Source organism: Sminthopsis crassicaudata, chromosome 3 (genome assembly GCF_048593235.1).
Source record: "Sminthopsis crassicaudata isolate SCR6 chromosome 3, ASM4859323v1, whole genome shotgun sequence".
NCBI lineage: Eukaryota > Metazoa > Chordata > Mammalia > Dasyuromorphia > Dasyuridae > Sminthopsis > Sminthopsis crassicaudata.
The window spans coordinates 532,736,623-532,744,512 of record NC_133619.1 but is presented as its reverse complement, the minus strand read 5'-3'; the positions used below and the strand labels follow the sequence as shown (position 1 = coordinate 532,744,512).

At 34.2% G+C, this 7,890-nt stretch overlaps 1 pseudogene; it reads right to left on the bottom strand.

The window, feature by feature from the left end:
- Positions 1-4,070: 4,070 nt before the first annotated feature.
- On the bottom strand, positions 4,071-6,025 carry LOC141562310 (SUMO-activating enzyme subunit 2 pseudogene; annotated as a pseudogene).
- Positions 6,026-7,890: the final 1,865 nt, after the last annotated feature.

Genomic DNA, 7,890 nt, shown 5'->3' with positions numbered 1-7,890 from the left:
ATGTTCTATTTACTTTTTTAATTTCTTTCTTGTTTGTTTTGTGGTTTGATTTGTCTAAATCTGAGAGTGCAAGGTTGAGATCTCCCACTATTATAGTTTTACTGTCTATTTCTTCTTGCAATTCTCTTAACTTTTCCTTTAGAAAGTTAGATGCTATACCACTTGGTGCATATATGTTTAGTATCAATATGGCTTCATTATTTATGCTACCTTTCAGCAGGATATAGTTTCCTTACTTAAGGAGATCTACTTCTGCTTTTGCTTGATCTGAGATAAGGATAGCTACCCCTGCTTTTTTGGCTTTACCTGAAGCATAATAGGCTCTTTTCCAACCTTTTACCTTTACTCTGTATGTATCTCCCTGCTTTAAGTGTGTTTCCTGTAGACAACATATTGTAGGGTTCTGCTTTTTGATCCAATCTGCTATCCGTCTCCGTTTGATGGGATCGTTCATCCCATTTACATTTACAGTTAAAATTACTAATTCTGTATTTTCTGCCATCATATTATCCCCAGATTATGCTTTTTCCCTTGACCCCCTTGATCCCCCTCCCCGATATTTAATTTACAGACCCCCCTTGTGACGCGCAACCCTCCCTTTTTTTTTTAGTATCCCTCCCCCCTCCCTCCAAGACCCTTCACTTATTCTCCTTTTCCTTTTCCCTTTTCCTCTCCCCCCTTCTAATGAGGTGAGAGAAAATTCTCTGAAAAACAAATATGTTAATTATTTACTCTTTGAGCCTCTCCTGATGAGAGTAAGATTCACACAATGATTCTTTGAATTTTAAATTAGTACAAGGTTAATTGAAAAAAATATTCCAGCACATTTGGAAATATTTTATTGCATTTTTGTCATATCTGACTGTGAAAGATATATCCATTTTTCCCAATTAGAACTGAAATAACTACTCACAAAGCTGCAGCATTTTATATTGTAAACACTGGAATGCTCTGCAAATAGCACTTTGGGGAGTGGCAATTCTCAAGGTGTAGTTCCCTAAGTCATTTCTTTTTATTCTCCTTCATAGAGTAATAGCATAGCATGATAGGGCTAGAAAGGACTTTTGAGATTATTAAGTGGAACCTACTCACTTTGCAGATGAAAAAACTGATTTCCAGAGACTAAGTTCCCTTAGATCACACAGCTAGTAAGTTGGCAGAGCAGAAAATCACATCCAAGATTTCTAACTCCAAGTCTATTCTTTAGATGATGACATGATGATTCATGATTTCTGACAGTGGACCTTACTGGCAACATTATTAGTTGTTTTTGTTTGTTTGTTTTTGTTTTTGGTGAGAGAGAAGTTTTATTATTATGACATTTGTATATAAAGAAAGCAAACAATAACAAAGCAAATTTTATGCCCATTTATAACCATTTATCTACATTAAAAGAATATACAAAATAAAATCATAAGTAAATCACTAGTCATAGCATTGCCTGGCATATAATGTACATTTAATGCTAGTTGATTGGAACATTTACTGAGGATCCTGACCCTCCTTCGTGAAATACCTATTAGACCTCTCCATCTCGATATCCTTTAAGTATGTCTAACTCAACATCTTCTAAATGGAATTCATTAACTCCCCTAACTTGCACATAATCTATAATGGCTTCTTAATTTTTTTTTCATTTGTGACCCTTTTTGCCTGAGAAATTTTTACATGACTCCAGGTATATAGGTATATAAAATAGGTATACAAATCAAACATTTACTGTTAACCAATTATAATTTTGTAATGCCTACTTCAATTATACAGTTCCATATGCGGTTGCAACCCACAGTTTATGAAGCCTTGCTCTAGAATTACAGAATCTGAGAGAAGTAACTTCAGTGATTATTAACCCATAAATAAAAATAACACCCATTATAGCATACATGGCAGTCTCTACCTGGATATGCACAAAGCAAGGCAAGCTATTACCTTTCAAGGCCCATCTCACTTTTTGAAAAGTTTCAAATTTTCTTTGGAAGGGGGCACTAACATCATTGAAGTTTTCTAGCAACCATGGGATCATTTAGAATCTTTCTTCTCTACCTTGGTTTGTACCAATTTTGTCATCTGTAAATTGGGAGTAATAATACCTATTTCACAGAATTTTAAGATCAAATAATAAAATATTTTAGCCTAGATGAAAACACACATTGCCAGGAAGTTTTACAAAGTAGCGGTCAAATGAGAGGAAGATGCAACTTCTTATGTCCCTTTATATATAACTGCAACTAGAAAAGCTAGAAAAAGAACAAATTAAAAACCTGCAATTAAATACCAGATTTGAAATTCTAAAAATAAAATGGGAGATTAATAAAATTTAAAGTAAGAAAACTATTGAATTAATAAATAAAACCAATAGTTGGTTTTATGAAAAAAACAACAAAATAGATAAACCTTTTGTGAATTTGATAGAAAAAGGAAAGAAGAATGTCAAATTGTTAGTCTCAAAAATGAAAAGGAAGAACTTTCCACCAATGAAGAGAAATTTAGAGCAATAATGAGGTATTTTGTCCAATGATATGTCAATAAATATGATAATATAAATGAAATGGAGGAATACTTACAAAAATGTAGATTGTTCAGATTAACAGAAGAGGAAATAAATTATTTAAATAGTACCATTTTAGAAAAAAAAAACAGAACAAGCTATTAATCAACTCCCTAAGAAAAAATATCCAGGGCCAGATGGAATTACATGTGAATTGTACCAAATATTTAAAGAACAATTCATTCCAACAGTATACAAAGTATTTGAAAAAAATAAGAAGGAATCCTACCAAATTCCTTTTATGACATAGATATGATACTGATACCTAAACCAGCTGGAGTGAAAACAAAGAAAATTATAAACCAATTTCCCTAATGAATATTGATGCAAATAAGTAAAATACTAGCAAAGAGATTATAGAAAGTAATCCCTAGGACAATACACTATGACCAAGTAGGATTTATACCAGTAATACAGGGCTGGTTTATTTTAGAAAAGCTTTTAGCATAATTAAGTATATCAATAGCCAAACTAACAAAAATCATATGATTATCTCAATAGATGCAGAAAAATTGATTCCTATTAAGAATCCTAAAGAGTATAGGAATAAATGGAATTTTCCTTAAAATGATAAGGAGCATCTGTTTAAAACCATTAGCAAGCATCATATTTTATGGGGACAAACTAGAACCATTCCCAGTAAGATGAAAAAAGGTTGCTCACTATCACCATTACTATTCAATATTGTATTAGAAATTTTAGCATTGGTAATAAGAGAAGAAAAAGAGATTAAAGGAATTAGAGCAGATAATGAGGAAACCAAATTATCACTCTTTGCAGATGATATGATGTATACTTAGAAAACCCTAGAGAATCAATTTTAAAACTACTAGAAACAATGCACAACTTTAGCAAAGCTGCAGAATTCAAAATAAATCAATATAAATCATTAGCATTTTATATATTACCAAGAAAAAAGAACAGCAAGAGATACAAAGAAAAATTCCACTAAAAATAAATGATGATAATATAAAATGTTCGTGAGATTCCTCTGCCAAGGCAAAGTCAGGAACTTTGTTGTGAACACAACTACAAAACAATTTCCACACAAATAAAATCAGATCTAATCAACTGGAAAAATATCAAGTGCTCATAGGTAGGCCAAGTTAATATAATAAAAATGACATTGCTACCTAAAATTATTTATTCAATTCCATACCAATTAAACTCCCAAAAATTATTTTACAGATCTAGAAAAAATAATGACAAAATTCATCTTGGAGAACAAAAGGTCAAGAATTTCAGGGAATTAATGAAAAATATTCAAATTAAGGTGGCTTAACTGTACCAGATCTTAAGCTATATTAAAAAGCAGCAGTCATTAAAACCATTTGGTACTGGCTAAAATAGAGCAGTCAATCAGTGGAATAGCTTAAGTTCACAGGACAGTAAAAAAGTCAATCACTATTTTAATCTACATTTTGATAAATCCCTATACCCCAGCTTTTTGGATAATAACTCAATATTTGACAAAAACTGTTAGGAAAATTGTAAACTAGTATGGCAGAAAGTAGGCACTGATCTACACCTAAAACCACATACCAAGATAAGGTGTAAATGGGTTCATGATTTAGAGATATTATAAATAAATTATAAAACCAAAATATAGTTTACCTCTCAGATCTGTAGAGAAGGAACTAATTTTTGGCCAAAGAAGAATTGGATATCATTATTGAACAAAAATAGATAATTTTGATTATATTAAGTTAAAAAGTGTTTGTACAAGCAAAACTAATACAGATGAGATGAAAAGGGAAACAATAAATTAGAAAAAACATTTTTACATTTAAAGCTTCTGATAAAGGCCTTTTATCTATCTATCTATCATCTACCTACTTATCTATATATGTGCATATATATATATATATATATATATATATATATATATATATATATATAATCATTTCTAGACATATTAAAAAGTGCTCTAAATCACTATTGATCACTTTTTCAGGGGTATCTCTAACAACTTCAATTTCCACATCTTTTTCTAGATCATCACTTTGCAGGACATTGATCAATAATGTATAATCCTGTAGGAAATCATCTGCTTGAAGCCTGCTGCCATTTCTAATTCCAAATTCTGACAACTTCTTATGATTATTAGCTTCTGTTTCTCCCTCTTCTGAAGATATGAGGATGGTTCCTTTACCATCTTCAATCTGTATATCTGGCGCTACCATAGCAAATTTTTCTTTCACTATCTTATCTTGTAATGTAAGGACTGTGACTTTGTGGACATTCAATTTCACTGTTACCTCAGGCTTGCTAACACAAACATAACAATTAGGCTTGGGAGGATCCAATGCACAGGGCACAAGTAGTTTCTTTCTCGGATTTGGCTGTTTGTTCAAAAAGATTGTTCTACACTGATCTATTTTTTCCTGATAAAATTTTCAAACCTTCTAGGACTATCAGCCCAGCAATCACTGCGTTAGCTATTGCAGGAATGATATTTCCAGCCATAGATTTGATATAAAATCTGCTCTTAATATTCATACTGAATATATGCATTCTGAGGTTTGCTGCAGATGTAACAAAATCCATTGCTGATGGATCATCCTTGTCCCATATGAGTTCAGCACCATCACATTTCTCAGCAAGATGAACTCTCAAGGTTTCAATACTCTTTGAAAAAAGACGTGCATAGCTTTTGACATCCAGTACCTGTTGGTCTTTTAAACCTAATGTGGATTCATTTTGTTGATCTCCTATATTTATTTCTTGACTTTGCACTTCAGTCCAGTCTAAAGGTACAGGAGACTTCCTTTTCCTCCAAAGTTTATCCATTGTCAATAAATATCTGATGTAATCCTTGAAAAGCTTGGTGAAGAGTTTAACTGGATCAGATCCAGTTGATTTAGCCTATTCCTTAATGGAAATACATTTGATATCACCATCTTCATTAGATGCTCTTGCTCTGGCTTCAGCTTCTGTTGGTTCTCAGGCAGCTTCAGAATCAGCTCTATCAGGGGATACTTCCTGATCAGCGTCTTCTTCCCCAAGCAACTGGTTGAACAAAATTTTGCCCATACGATAAAGTGGATAGGTTCTGAAGGTGTATTAAGAATTGTACATCCAGGGAAAGTTTTCTGGGTTAGTTTAGGATGGCATTCATAACATTCGGTCACACCCTTTTTGATAACTGTTATTTGTCCAAGATAGCCAGCAGTTCCACTCTCTATAAGAGGAACATCAGCAGCCAGACACATTCTATTCACGTGGTTCCGTGCTTATCTAAAGCATTCATGACCAATGTAAATTGTTGAAAGAATTCCACATTATAATCAGGGTTCATGATGCTATCATGGTAGGCTATAATATTAGTATCTGGGTAAAACTGCAATACACTTTCCTTAGCAACCTGTGCCTTTGATCTTCCAACATGTTTCTTTTGAAACAAAAACTGCCTATTGAGGTTGCCAACATCAATAGTATTCAAGTCAATCAGGTCAATGTGGGCAAAGCCATTCAGCACCAGGTTCTTGAGGAGTTCACAGCAGATGCCGCTGGCACAGACCACCAATGCCCGGCCTCCAGCCACAACCTCCTCCAGCTCCCTGGACAGTCCCCGCAACAGAGCCACGGCGGCCACCCTCCCCCCTAGGCTGGGACCCACCTATGGACCTATAGTAGTCCTTTTTATAGCGCCAAGAAACTGGAAATTGAATGGATGCCCATAAGTTGGAGAATGGCTGAATAAGTTACGCTATATGAATGTCATGGAATATTATTGTTCTACAAGAAACAATCAGGAAGATGATTTTAGAGAGAGCTGGAGAAACTTACATGAACTGATGCTAAGTTAAATGAACAGAAGCAGATCATTGTATGTAGCAACAGCAAGGTCACACGATGATGAATTCAGATGGATATGGCACTTCTCAACAATGAGAAAATTCAGACCAGGTCCAATGAGCTTGTAATTAAGAGAGCCATCTACACCAAAAGAGAGGACTGTTGGACCTGAGTGTGGATCATAACATAGCTTTCTCACTCTTATTGTTGTTGTTTGCTTTCTTATTTTCTTTCTCATTTTTCTTTTTGATTTGATTTTTCTTGTGTAATAAGATAATTTTATAAATATATATGCATATATTGGACTTAAACATATATAGTTTACCATGTTTAGCATACATTGGAATTATTGCTATCTAGGGGAGGAGGGGAGGAGAAAGGGAAAATTGGAACATAAGGTTTTGCAAGAGTGAATGTTGAAAAATTATCTGTGCATCTTTTGAAAATTAAAAAGCTTTAAAAAAAAAAGAGAATCCTAATTTTATGTGCATGAAGCTATTCAAATTTTTCCCTGTATAGTCTTCTAGTAGTGAGTTATTTACCCTTTGTTTCCCTCTCCAGGACTGGAGACACATTTCCCTTATCAATCAGGTCATTATTGTTGTTGTCATCAAGTTCATGGTTCCATTTGGGATTTTTCTTGGCAAAAATATTGGAGTGGCTTAATATTTCTTTCTCTAGCTCATTTTATAGTTGAAGAAACTAGATGATTTTGCCCAGAGTTACTCAACTAGTAAGTGGTTGAGGCTGGATTTGAACAAAGGAAGATGAGTCTTTCTGATTCTTTATCTTGGCACTCCATTCACTGTATTACTTGGCTGCTCTACTCTGAAGAAGGAAAGACTATAATTCCTATATGGCTAATATTTCTTTCTTTAGCTGAATGAAGAGATGTTTCTTCTATATTATTACAATAGCAGTGTTGTCTCTCCTTTGTCTGTCTTCAATTTGTGTATCACATAATTTTAAAATGATATTCTTAAAATAATCTGACAGAGGACTGAAACTCCAAAAAGGTGAGCTTGAATCACAGCAGAGCATGTAAGGCTAATTACCTATTTGATGCGAGATAATGGCTCTATATACATATATTTAGATGAGAGGGTGCTGTGATGGCTCTCCTCACTATTGGTGCTTGCTGAATGTTTGGTGGTGAGATAATCGTAGGCAAGAATTGGAGGGCTGAGGGAGAAAAGTCAGAGTCACTTGGCTGCAGGATGAGGAAAAGAGAGGAAGACACTCCAGACTCCAGAATCCAGGATACATGTTTGGCAAGTTGAGTGGCAGCTTGCCTGCCTCCTTCACTTCTCCCCCTAAAGACCAAGAACTTTGATTGATCCTGACTCTGACTGATCCTGAAACCCTACAGGGAGCTAGCCCAGACATTATAAATGCTCATTCCCATTTTTCAGAATATTTACCTGCTTAAAGGCTCAGTTCAAGTACCATTGTGTTATAATTAGAAGATTTATACCAATTCCTACTAATTGCTTAAAGCTGGAGAAGAACTCCTGTGAACAATAATGGTGGCAGTAAACTTCCCC